This window comes from Catharus ustulatus, chromosome Z (assembly GCF_009819885.2).
Source record: "Catharus ustulatus isolate bCatUst1 chromosome Z, bCatUst1.pri.v2, whole genome shotgun sequence".
Classification (NCBI taxonomy): Eukaryota; Metazoa; Chordata; class Aves; order Passeriformes; family Turdidae; genus Catharus; species Catharus ustulatus.
In genome coordinates, this window is record NC_046262.2 from 13,534,364 (window position 1) to 13,548,629 (window position 14,266).

The 14,266-nt window shown below is 41.2% G+C and overlaps 1 protein-coding gene across 1 annotated transcript in view; it reads right to left on the bottom strand.

Annotated features, from left to right (window-relative positions):
• Positions 1-14,266, bottom strand: part of LOC117010537 (complement component C6-like) — a 98,859-nt gene that overhangs the window by 31,821 nt on the left and 52,772 nt on the right. The gene's annotated exons all lie outside the window — the stretch shown is intronic.

Sequence of the window (14,266 nt, forward strand, 5' to 3'; positions counted from 1 at the left end):
TTAGAGTTTGCTGTTTCCTGTTTGATCTGAACCTGTATTCTGCGATAAGCAACGCAGAAGAAATAATGTAAGGAAATGAGTAAGTCTCTCAGTTCTTTGAGATACACAAAAGAGAGACCCAAAACAAAGGAGTAACAAGACACCTGAGACCAAAGGGCACTGATGAACAGATGTGCCAAAGAGTTCAGCACTCCAACATCTGGGCTGGTTTGCATAGACTGGATGATGTCTCCTATCAAATCTCTCCTATGAAGTCGGTATGAGCTTTAGATAAGAAATCTGGCCAGATTTATGTGACTGAACTGAGCAGTTTGGAAACTTCAGGATAGCATACCAAATATGTCTTACCCTTGTGTAGTAGGAGGACAAAACTGTGAAGGTGTGTCTCAAGTGATTTCAAAGTAGAATTTTCAGTGGAGCATGTGTACTTCCCATCAGGCACATAGACCGAGAGTTCTCTGCCTGATGACTCCAATTTTAAGACAAGATTAGCACTCTGAACATCTCAAAATTAAAATTGGCATGCTTAGTTCAGATGGTGATCCACTGGGTAGTTCCCTAGCGTGTCAGGCCATTAACTTGTGTGCAAAGGTAAGTGCCATATTTGTAATAACTCTGCAATCTAATGCTATTCCTATCCTTAAACACCTAAATGCTTTAAGTAATCTAGTCCTCAATTTTTCTCTCAATACTTAGATAAAAGGTTCAGCAACTCCTTTTCTGGTCTATGTATGTCTTGAGGTCAGTTCACAGAATACAAGTCAGAGCTAGGGAAGGCCTTGGGCAGAGTCAAGTAATCTTGGAGGTTAAATGAATTACATTTAGTTATGCATTGAAGATTTGTTTGTAATCAATCTACTATTTGCCAGTTTCTATCTTTTATAATTATGTTTAAAATGGCAAGAATATAGATAACAGTCATTCCTGTTATTTCATGCCATCATTTCACTGTCTTGAAATAATGCATCTGATGATAGAAGGATAAATCATCAGCTGTCAAAGCAGACTAATCTTCCAGCCTGTTATAGGGCTGTAGGAGTAAAGCATGTAAGCAGATCTTGGTCCGATCTTTCCTCAGAGAGTAGAATTAACTTGCTTTGTTTTGGCAGTGACTTTTAGCAGTAGCCTTTTCTCTGAAGAGAGCTTGGAGCAAGAAGAGTTCATATAGTAATTCAGGAACACCTTGGTTTCAGACCTATCCTCCATCCTTTCACTTTCCAAGAGACTAGTTATGGAGACTGCCCATAACAGCACAAGAGCCCTAAAACAGGCTGGTAATTTGTCCCTCGTGATAGGGTGCCTTTGGCTACATCTGTCCTCATCAGTAAGAGAGCAAGGGAATGATCCCTAAGCACCAGAGCTGATAAATTACTATAGCAGATCCTGGTAGACCTTTGACAAGGGCCAGTTCCTGTATAATTCCCAGACACAGCTCAGGGGTGACCATTCCAGTCTGAAGTTCCCATCTTCTGGGGCAAAGAGGGACACAGCTACTCTGTGTAAATTGTCCCCAACACATGGAAGGGGCCAGAGCATGGTGTGTTAATACAGCTGGAACCTCAGCCTCCAGTAACTAAGACCTATCCCTACAGTGAAACATGAGACTTGATAATTTTTAAGTACTATCCCCTCTTTGTTTTTCTTCTAATTTGTTTGCAAAGCATCTATGTCTCTCATGAGAGTTATTGGACTGTGTTATATTAAAACTTTTCATCTCAAGTGTAATTTCAGGAAGTTAAAATAATTCCCAGCATGATGAATTATTAACTTCATCTAAAGTTTCCTACCTCTTATTGCAGGTGAAAGGGAGAGAAGGTATTTATGGACTTAAAAGATATTATTTAATTTCTCACAATAAGTGTTTTAGTAAAATATTGTTCGTATCCTTAACCTTATTTTTTCAGGTAAAAATTATTAAATTTCTCACATTCACTTTACACAAGGATTATTCCTTGCCACTAGTACTTTTTATTGCAGTGTTGTGATGTTCCTAGCCCTGGGAAATACCCTTTTTCAGTAATGAGTGAAAATCATTAATTTCTCTTATGAATGAGGATTCTCCATCCTTTTTCTTATGCATCTTAATATGTTGATTTCCACTGCCTTTCTTCTGGTGATCCAGTTGTAGCAAATGTATAAATCACCCTTAAGACAGTCTGAGGATTGAACTCTAGCAAGGGTTTGGCAACATGGTCCCTGAATTCCTGGGTTCAAATTTTGGCAGCTAGTTAAATCAGTTCACTTTCCTCTTTTGGGTATTGCTAAAATGGTGTAAAGTGACAGATTAGTGCAGAGGTCTGATGTTAATATTTTTAGGTAAATTAAGCTGCCTTTTCTGCAAGATTTTGACCTTAATACTCAGATAGTGAGATTTATCACTTAGGCAAGTAAGGAAGACATCTGAACAATTTCAAATATAATAAAAAATTTAGTTACAGATTAAATGGAATTGCTTTCCCTGGAACACATTTTGTTCTATAGGATGATATATAAACAGGGAATTTTGCTTATACTTCTGTCTGTAAAGATAACTTTCACATGAAAATCAGGGCTGCACTATCTTAGAGACTGTGCAGCCAGATGACCAAACAGTACAATGCATACAAATGTGCCTGCTTCCTTTATCAGGTGTCTGCTGCTATATATCCCTTGGTCTGTTCTCTTGTGCCTCGGAGTAAGAGGGTTAACCTCATTCTTTATGTCAACAAAAGAGGATTAAGGAAAATTAATGCAACAAACTTCACTTGGGATTTAGTAGCTGCCATTTTGACCCAGCACAGCAGTTAAGGGACCTGTAGTGGTTGCAGATGCTAACCTAAGTGGAAGATATACAGTTAGTAAAACTATTTGGTCACAGCTGGATGCACCAAAATTTTCAGGCTCAACTAATGAAGTCCATGCCATATTTTAAATACCTTAAAGATGCACTATGCTACAGGTATTTTAAAATTTCTGTAAAGCCAGCTCTTTCAAAAGGCTTCAAAGTCATCTTTTTGAGAACCATTCCCAGTGCCTGGAGAAGGCTCTTTTCCTTAGTGTCTTACTTATAGATCAAAACTTACTTCCTAATTCACAGGGTGAAAAAAAAAGAAAATAAAAGGAAAAAAGAAAAACAAAGAAAAGTTACCTTAATGCCTGGCCATTAAGTCAGCAAGGTTTGAGTTCTAGCACTTACTAGATTTTCCTCTTCCTTCTATAGGCATTCCCCTGTCCTTCAGTCAGCCTCATGAAGCTCATTAGGGCCATTTGTCTGTTCCTCATTAGGATCATTTGCCTGTGCCTCATCAGCCTCTTCTCCCCACCAACCACCTGTTTATCTGAGGTTGATGTTCAGAATTGGATTATTAGGCACCAGAAGTTTCAGTGGAAGTGTTTGTGAGGTTAAAATGAGGAGCTGTGCTGACAATTAGGCTTTGGGGCTGAATTTCAAAGCTCTCCATCCCCTGGGAGCCTATCTCTGCTCTCTGGTACCCTGTTACCCATTGCTGTAAAGTGCATCCAGGACAGCACAGGCATGCTTTGCTCCAGATAGTCGTTCTTTTGTTCCTTCCACACAAAAACTGCTGATTGCATTGAGAACAAGCGGAGAAGCTAGGAGTTTGAGATTAAAACTCAGAAGTAATGGAAAGGGTTTTTTTTTCCTCCCCTCCTACACTTGGAACATGAAACACAAATAATGATAACTTCCTGGAATCGAAGTAATGGAAGGGTTTTTTTACTCCCCTCCTACACTCGGAGCATGAAACACAAATGGTGGCAACTTCCTGGAACTGTCCCCAAAGCAAACAGTGTTTAAGGTTGTCCACGAATTGCTATTGCCAGTTTTAAAGCTCATTTATGTGGGTGTTAAAGTTCTATCCACATTTCAAGAAATAAGCAGTTTTTCTGGGTAATTTTTTCTTAAAATTTCTGTGGATATATATGTGTATTTCCAGAAACACCTTTGGCTTCTGATGGTCGGTTTTCTGATGGTATTATTTAGTAAAACCCAAGCATTTTAAAAGAGAGCAGAAAAAAAATCTTAAAGTATATTTGAACACCTTATGTTATGAAAGTGATTAAATACTTATAAAATATTATATGTGCATGTTTGCATATGTCATCTATGTATAAGAAATATTTTCTGTATGTGTACTTACGTTCATGTATGTGTCATGAATTAGAGGATAATTGAGATCTGAAATATTTTAAACTAAAGTCTCTTTCTCGGCTATTGAGGTCAATGGCAAAAAGATGGTAATATCCCTGTCCTTCACATGGGAGAGATCTTGACTCTGCTGAGGTACAGCATCCTGTGGAAAAGGAAGAAGTCTGGACTGTCCATATGTCTTTGTCTTGAGTTCTTTGCTGCACTCTTAGGATGAACTTCAATGAACAGAAAAGTTGTAACTAGATTCTGAATGTTTTCCACTCCCTCAGCTCTTTTTAAGAGTTACCAAGATAAAGTGCATTTAAATAGTGCAACTCCTGCTTTTGTTTTCAGTCCTTCCCTGGACATCTGTGCTACAGATCAAAGGACGAAGAGAAACACACCTTTAACTGTTTGCAAGATTCATGCCTTGGAGTGCATGGGCAGAAAATACTCTCTAACTAATGCAGAAAACTGCAAAGTACCCCAGGCAGCTGAAATTCCATGTGGATCATGCCGATCGTGGGAAAAATGCAATGGTAAGAGAGTCTTCACAACTGTAAGCAAAACTGTTCATATGATCAAAAGGAAATCTTTATCCCCACTCACTGATTAGCAGTTGGGCAGCTGGTCTGTCCTGGTATGGCATCTGCTGTCCCTCCCAGAAACACCAGGCACTGCTAAGTTAGCTCAAACCATTAGCCGAGTGTTTGATATCCAAACATAGCTGGAATCTTTAACCATGGAAAAGAGAGCCCTGCAGAATATTGTAACAAAATGTGCTATCTATAGGAAAAGCCTATTCCTAGTCCCTATTAAGTGAATCATCCTTTTGGTCCACTTTCTCCTTTAAGGTGAAACCCCTGCCCTGCTCTTTTTTGCTGTATCTACCTCTTCAGATTCCTTAAAAGAGCAACTGGAGGAATCCTTACTGCCCACAGGAATAACTAATCCTCTCCTGAAATTTGCCAAGCAGTCTCCCCAGCAGGATCCTTGGCTTGGAATTAAAAGTCTTAGTGTATGCTAGCTGGGAAAGCCAGTTATTGTTGTTTGTTCTTCACTGTCTATCCCCAGTTTCTCATATAATGATTAAAGGTGAGGTCTCTTCCCTCAGAGGAAATAGTTCCTGGTTTTTGTAATCTGTCTGCAGTGGAAGTTTTCAAATTCCCTGATTTATTTTCCCTGAGTGTCCTATGCTACACTACATTTAATGAAGGATTACCAGGAATGGGAAGATGAAGCAATAAATTAGGGTTTTAGAGGTGCCCAAGCTAGAGGCATTTTTATTGTCCTAATTTGAAAATAAAAAGGGTTACTAGATAGGAGTTCATCTGTTTTGTCTAGCAGGGTCTAACAGACAAAAATAATAACAATAACAAAGTCAAAACTGGCTGGAGCTTCAGCAAAGACAAACACGGGCAAAAAAAAGAAATGCATACAACACCAAAAAAAGGACACAGTTATGAAAAATAAATATCAGGTGGAAACTTCTTACCTAAATGTCACTGATAGAGCGACATACTTTTATTTATGGGAGTAGATCCTTTGATCTTCATGAAAATATAGATACAAGTTGTAAGGGTTTGCATGATGAGTTTGTTAGTGTCAAAAGACAGATCTCTCATCTTACAAGTTGTCTGAGCTCTAGAATAGTAGATACATGGCCCAGTTCAAGAAGTAACATCAGAGAAGGCTTTGAGTACAGCATCTGAGACACCTTGAGCAAGTTTTTCCCACAAGCATGATTAACCTCTCCAAGCAGAAGAAACCCAGCAGTGCACAATTTGTTTCCACTTCTAGTTTTTTCACTAAGCCTGAATATCAGCTAATGTTACTGAAAGAATTAGGGAATTAGGTTAAGGAAAGAATGACAGAATTACAGAAAGCTTTGGGTTGGAAGGGACCTGTAAAGATCCTCTAGTCTAATCCCCTTCAATCACCCAGGATGTCTTCAACTAGACTATGACTTCAACTAGGTTGCTCAAAGCCCTGTCCAACCTGGTCTTGAATGTTTCCAGGGATGGGGCATTAACCATCTCTCTGGCCAACTTGATCCTGTGTTTCACTACCTTCATCCTAAAAAATTTCTTCTTCCCATCTAGGCTAAATATGATCTTTAGATTAAAACCATTATCCCTTGCCCTAGCATTGCAGTCCCTATTAAAATGTCTGTCCCTATCTGTTTATAAGCCCCCTTGAGATACTGGAAGGTGCTATAAGGTCTCCCTAAAGTCCTCTCTTCTCCAGGCTGAACAATGCCCACTCTCTCAGCCAGTCTGTGTAGGAGAGGTGCTCCAGCCCTCTGGTTATTTCTGTGGTCCTGTGATCCTGTTCCAACAAGTCCATGTCTTTCTTGCTTTCAGTCTTATAGATTTCCTAGAAACATGTAATCTGGGGTTTGGGTTTTTTTGGTGACTTGGGTGCTATCCTGAATGTTTTTCCTCTGTGCTTTTGCTCAGTGCCATCCAACACCTGTGTTTGTGATGAAGACGGGCTGTGTGAGGAGGGAGGTGCCCAGGTGTGTGCTGAAGTGAGCGGCTCTGCTGCCCGTCAGACCATGACCGAGTGTGAGGTTGGGCTGCTCAGATGCCGGGGGAAGACTGTCACCCTTGTCAGCATAAGGCCTTGTGACATGCAGAGTAAATAAGATATGTTATGCTTTATTTTGCATATTGCTGGAGGATATGTCAAAATGTGTCAGCTCTTGGTCAGGACATACTTTGAACCTTGTTCTGCCAAAAGTAAGCTCTGCTGTGAAAGCCCTCACAGCTGATGAGACTGTGCATCTGGTCAGCTCTGAATCAAGGCCTTGAGGCTCTTTGTTAGACAGAGATGCACTTGCCACGACTGCTCACAGCAGTCGCTTAGGCACCAGCCTTACCACTGGCAGATTTACTTCATATTTCCATCATAATTAAAAAGTATTGCTGAAGTGAAATTGCCAAAGTAGCTGTTATAGTGATGGATTACCATGTCTAACATTATCAATATGTTTTTCTTAAAGCCCCATAAACATATGCTTGCACTGAGTAGATTTAGATTGGCAAAACATACAGACTAAGCTTTACAAAGTAAGAGGTGTGGTTCTTCTCTCTTAATAAAGCAGCTTCCTTCTACCATACACTGTTCAGTTGAGCAAACCTTCTGCACAGAACTGAAAGTGTTGTTGAGCCTGATGCACTTAAAGGTCAAAACAGTGTGCATTAATAGTAAAGCCATATTAAAGTAATGAGAATACATCTGTGCTTGCAGCTTCTAATACACAGAACCACTTCACGAAAAATCACCATTTTACACTGTCATTATTTTTATTATAGTGAGCTACACTTGTAAGCTCAGTTACATTTGTCATATGCATTTATATTTGTGCCAAGACTGGTTTCTTTACAGACAGTTGCACAAAGAAGCCTTCTGCCTTAGCAAATCTTTCTCAAAGGCAATTATTAGGGAAATCTCTTTAGCAGTGAAGACATTCTACATGCAGTCCCCTTGGATATACCACTGGATTTCAAAGACTATTCCTGAATAAAAGAAGTCTCCCGCACTCTTTCCTTATGGAGCTAAGCATTCTTTCTGGACTGTGACATCTTTCCTTACATATTGCAAGTCTGTTAATGTACCCATGCTGGCAGTCCCATCCCTTCTGACTGTTCTTGGAAGCAAACAAGGACAAAGGGTTGGATAGCAAGTGGACATTCAACCAAGTGCAGTACTATCAGCATATATGATATATATGTGCTTTTAAAGCAACAGGTTTTATTTCTTACCATCAGTAATATAGTAAGATTAAACATCTCTCATGTTTATCATGTTTCTACAGTAGTTTTCCTTACATAAACTTTACCTTCAGCTGCATAAGGCTTTGCTGTGATGCTGGCAATAAAGAGTATACCAGAACAGGAGTGGTTTTCCTTGGAGTCTCTCTCTTGTGGGGATAGCCATGCTGGAGGGGAAGGTTGCCACACTCTAACTGAAAGTACCTCGACCTTTATAACCTTTATGCTGTCTGGAGAATAATACCAGATTGTGGGTTTTGGTTATTTTTTCTTCTTGAGCAAATAATAAATTTTTGTGAATAGCATACGGATTAAAATAAGTAGAATAAAATCCAAATACATTTAATCAGCTATTTTGTCTTTATTATTTGCTCTGGAGTAGTAAGTACAGTAGTTTCACGAATACAAGCCGTACGGAGTATAAGCTGCACTTATGGTACGTCGACAATGTTACTGTCTTTGTCAATAGATAAGCCGCACCCCGAATATTAGCCACACTTTCGTTCGTAGCGAGAATCCCTGCACAGCTTTCATAAATTTGCCAATTAGTAACAGGATCGCGGCATAGCGGGGTTTACTGGCTTGGGGCGGGGCCAGGCAGGCTCGGCCCGCTCATGGTTGCCGACGGGGCCAGGTGGGCTCGGCTGGGGGCACCGCTCGGCTGGGCCGGCCGGGCGGTGCTGCCGCCACCACTGCCACCAGGCTCCCTGGCCCCCCGCTCCCGTCTGCACCGCCGCTGCCGCGTTTGCTCGCCCTGGCCGGCACTGCAGGCCCCCGCACCGCCGGGCTCCCCCACGCTGCTGGCCCCGATTCTGCTGGGCTTCAGTGCACTGCCAGCCCTGCTTCTGCCGGGCTCCCCCGCCCTGCTGGCCCGGGCTCTGCCGCCCCCCTGCCCCGCCCTGCTGGCTCAGGCTCAGCCGCCCGCCCCCCACACTGCTGGCCCCGCCTCTGCCAGGCTTTCCCACCTCTGCCGGGGCCGGCCGGGCTCCAGCTTGGCTTGGGGCTGCTGCGGGCTCTCACTTCCGTGTTGGCAGCTTTTAGAATATTGTTCATATATTAGCCGCCCCGGAATATTGGCCGCACTTCTGGGTTTCCACCAAAATTTTTATCAAATTGCTGCGGCTTGTATTTATGAAATTACTGTAATAGTTTGTAGAGCACCCAGATGTTTGCCTTCTTCATTACTCTCCAGTCTCTTGTCCACAATTTCTAACCTTTTATTGTGGCATTTGGCACAACATGTGATTGGACCATGAGTCCATCGGATAGCAATAGCTTCTATATCTGCTTAAGGCTAGAAGAAAATAACCTGGAAATTTCCTGATAGATAGTAGTCACTACAGAAATAGTAGTGACTTGGTGATTCATGTCTTCAGACATAGGGAAGTGTAGAAAACCAGCACAGGGCCTCAAGAAACATTGAGAAATCCTGTTTCAGAAAACAATAAAGTTGCCAGATAATAATCTCAATACATCAGCAGGAACAGCTCTCCATGTCCATAAAATAAATTAGTCTGAGATAAGGCAGCCAAAATATTAATGAAGGCTGCATTTCAGATGCTTTATTCAGTCCCTGACATCTCACTGTTTATCTGACCCATCTAAATCCTTTTTCTCTCCTTTTTCTTTCTAATTACCCACTCCATCTTTCCCCCTCCTACTTCTCAGCCCAGTCAACTCCTTCTCTGTGGGCTCCTCACAGACACATTCCATTCTATTGCCAGGCTGAAGGTGTCCAGCAAGGATCTGCTGTCCTTCCTACTGTGAAAGCACACTCCTTTCCCTGCCTGATTTGTGACTTCCCTGCCACATCAGGGGCATTTCAGTTCCATCACCCCTCCTGAAAACCTGAGTACATCTTACAGTATTTTAGAATAGATATTATGGGCTTTTTTGCTTTTTGTTTTTTAACCAACTAGCTGACTGTCTAATGCTGCATGAGAGGAAAAGTAAGATGAAGAGGTAGAAGTTTTCTTCAAAGGAATATGACTATTCATTGAAAGAAATACAGGATCATGTAGGACCAGTGTCTGGGATGACACTGACACTGTCCAGTCACACAGTCTATCCAGTCACATATGGTATGTGAATCTCCTGGCCACTCTAGTCAGTACAGAAGCATCTCCAGTCACTGTTGGTCCACCATACTGATATTAAACTGACAAATAAATGCAGTGCCTTTTTTCTTGGTAAGAAAGCAAAATCAGATGAATGAGTGTAAGATGAGGGGATCAACAGGGGGACCATGGCTCCTTGGAATCAATAAGCTTAGCAAAATTACCTGGCAGAGAGTGGTAAACCCCTTTGTTTTACCTGAATTAAATAACCATGCAGTTGCCCTATGACCACGTATCAGGTTACTTGGGAGGAGTTTGGTGTTAGATGACCTTAGCTTTGGACAGCTATGGTAGATTAAATTTAAATCAGATCAAGGAAAGCTAAAGAGATCTAGGTAGGATGAACTTGTTATCCACACTGTTAAGATCATCTGAGGCCAGTGACTTGGAAGATATCACAAACTGCTCAGTAAAAAAGGTTTGCCTAAATGCAGAGCAGTAGATGCAAGAATGGAATGGAGGGACTTCTATAAAACAGGAATGCTGAAAAATTTCCTCCCAGTTAACACTATTTGGTAAACATTATGAGCATGTGGGATGAAATTCAGCCTTTGTTGCTCCCTTGCAAAAAGGTGATTTGCTGAGCAGCAGCACTATTAAAACTTGGCTTTCTAGGATTTTTTTTGGTGTAGATAATCAGAGTAATAGGAAGTAAGTCTGCATTGTGTCTGCCCCCTTGGGGCAGATCTTCCTCTCCCCACCTGCGTATTTTCATGAAAGATAATAAAGAATCCATCCCTTTCAGATCTAATAATGCATTACATATTTTTAAAAGATAAACTATAGATTCATTTGCTATTGAAGGGACCACAAAAATAGATTTCTGCTCAAATAACCATGTGACAGGCTACCTTTGTGAAAAATGACAAGCTGGAAAAAGAAGAAGATGCTCCAGAAGTGAAGGTGGGAAGGATACATGAAGACTATCATAGAGCAGTAGTGCACCCAAGTTAAGCCTAAGATGAGGAATATCTCCAGGCAGAACAACCAAAAAGCTAATAGAAACCTAGGAAGGAATAAAACTCTTCTAATATATTTTTTCCTAATCTGGGAGCAGAAAATTAACATCTGCAGAGTGATAGGAAATTTGTCTGCCTATACAGCGATATAGCAGAAGCTTCCCAAATTCCTTCCATTTAGTAATCCACCTGCATGGACAAAATTTGGTACTAGTGTATATCTGGAGACTAACTGAAGATAGTAAGTTATGTCCACCAACCTGCTGTTGATAAAGTACTGGTAGTAGCACTAGTAGAGTGAGATATCCTTTGCAAATCTCCTTATCACTGGAGGCTGTATTTCCCCAGTGTGCATCTCATGCCTCCTTGATCTCATCCCCTGACACCCATAGGCATCCTTTGCCTTACAGAATGAGAGACATATGAAGCAGGATGCTGTGATTCCCAAAGCACTCCCTGATTTGCAGCCCTGGGCAAGACCCTCCCAGGTGAAAACAGATAGCAGTTTAGTGCCTCACCTAAAACAAAAGACCATTAACTGAAAGAAAAATGTTTTGACATAGAGCATAACTTGAAAATGTGAAAAAGCTTTCATAAATAGCATTCGCAAGATGTATTTTCCTCCACCATTGAGAAATCCCTTTTCTCCATGTTCTCCTAATTTCTCCTTTAGATAGCTTTGGCCAGTGCACTTCCATTCTTCCATGTCTTCTTGCAGGGATTAACTTGCTGTTCCCCTCACTTAACGCTCATAACCTGACAAAACACCCTCACAATTTCTTTATACCTGATGATTTTGCCAATTGCTTTCAGTCTGAGAGCTGTTGCATCACTTCTTTGTTCATTCTATCCCCAGCCCAAATAGAACCTTATTCAATAACCTCCTGGTCTTGCTACCATCCAAAGCCATTGCATCACCACGTTCCTAATGCTGTTAGAGTTCAGTTCCATTTCCACCACACTGTGGCTCTGCCGCATTGCTCACTGTGATGAGCTGCCACTGTAAGTAACAGCAGAGCCATTACTGTGTATGACAGGGGCACAGGAATAGAAACTGCTATTGATTGCTTTCTCTCTCTACTGCAAAACACAAAGGAGTTGTTTCTGACCAGCAGAAGGATGCTGTTGGCACACTGAATCTTCTGGCTTAACTCAGGAGACATACTAATTGCTCAGAGCTCAGCCTCTGGGACCTGCTCCCCTGCATGTGTTCCTTAGATGGCTGGTTTCACTTCTTGGGGTCAGGGGCCACTGAGCAGACTTCTGTGCCACAGCATGCAAGAGAAAACTGTCAACTCACTTCAGCACTTCCCTAAATGGACTTTAATTATGCAGCCTCTAAGAACTGTATTGTGTGAACATGCAAAATAAACTTTAGCAAGAGATAAGCAGTGGCAAACAGCTGCCAGCAGTGCTTTTGGGCAGTGATAGTTTAACAAGACTAGATCAGTAGCTTCTGGTAAAGCAAAGCCATGGTTTTATAATTTAGTGTTGACATCAATTACACTGAGACTTTTAAAGTGATAGTATTATTCACTTTCCGAATAATTATGCAATTTACGTTGATAACTGAACTTGTTCATACTTACAGGCGTTATTGATCCCAGCAGACAACCAGCTAAGACAAGCAATGTTCTTTAATGTTGAGGACTATTACTCAGGTTATCAAATCTTATGATGAGGAGAGCTGTGTAAGTACTGGGACATGCATAAAGCTGGTTATAGCATTCTACTTGTGCAATTAGTCCAGGCACATGTGGAAGCAAAAGCTCCTGGAAATCCTCTCCAAATAGAAAAAGATGCCAAAGCTGGCATTTCTTGAGTGGAAGCAAATTTATTTACATCATCTCCCAGGACACATATATACTGATATGGACCTGAAAACTGGATTGTCATCTTTATTTCACTAGATATCATTGTTCCCAGAACACACATACTGGATATTGTCTTTCTCAGTATGCAAAGCTCTCACCAAGATGCAACTAAACTTCTCCTGGTCTTTCAAATGCTGGTTGTAGCAAGAAGAGGTATTCTGTCTCTTAGAAGGAAAATCTGGGAACATTATCTGCAGAATAATTGTACTTTTATTCTTTTTCTCTCTCTGCATAGTTTCTTCTACCAGACTTTATGGAAACTTGCCAATAAAGTCTTATTCTGAGGCAGCTGGATCCCTGTTAATCCCAAAGATGGCTTTAGGCTATGTATACCAACTCTGCCTGCCCTTTAAGCTGTCTAGATACAAGATAGCCTGGTCTGGAGACCATGTAGCTGCTCTGGAGAAATACATTGGCTGGCTAATAAACACTGAGGAGGTTGGAATGGATTAACATGAACACCAGTCAGTGCTTTGAGACTTCAGCCATCTTTAATGCTGTTAAGAGGTGACACAAATAAAGAGCTGGGGCCAGCAGCATCAGCCACAGCTGCAAGGACTAACAAGGACTGACTGCCTGTCCTCTTTTGCTGATGCGTTCAAGGTTTTTCTCAGGTCTCATTGATTTTAGAATTATAGGACATATATCGTAAGGCTAAAAACTAAGCCAAGACACTAAGACATGTACTGGGGTTGGCCAGTATAAAGCCTTTTTAGTCCCTCCAGTAAATATGTAGTTTTGCACCTGTGTGCACACATACCTGCACACACCCCCTTGGCACACCCATCAAGCCAGTAAGGAATGTAGCCACTACCCAGATGTCTTTAGCAGGGCTCTGCACGCTGTGTCAGCCAAGAAAAAATTAACATTTACGGGAAAAATCACTGCTGGTCCCACCCTGTTACACAGCAAATAAAAGCATTGCACAACAAATGTTGACACAGTAACTCTCAGATGAATATACAGACAAAGCAACCATGTCTTGTCACAGATGCTAATGAAATAACCCAGGATTTCACATGTATTTATTAAGAAACTATTCGCTAGCAAACAAAGCCAAGGATATGAGGTGATTACCATCTAATATCATCAGGTATTGTACAATGCAGGTTGTAATTAAAGGAGCTTGAAGACACATAGGGAATGTGGTTTGAGGTTTTGGTCAATACTGAGAAGACATTTTGGTTTCTTAAAATTTCCCAGCTCCTTTTAGACATCTCAGATGACTGAAACACTATGTCATGTTTCATTTATACTCCAAAAACTGGAACATTTATCTGGCTCTGAGCTCTGACCTTTTGGACTGTTGTTTGTCCCTAATGGACTGTTGTCCATCCTCAATGCATGCTAGGAAGTTTCATAGCATATATGGGCATGTGGATAAAGTAAATCAAGTCTAGGAATTCTGGGA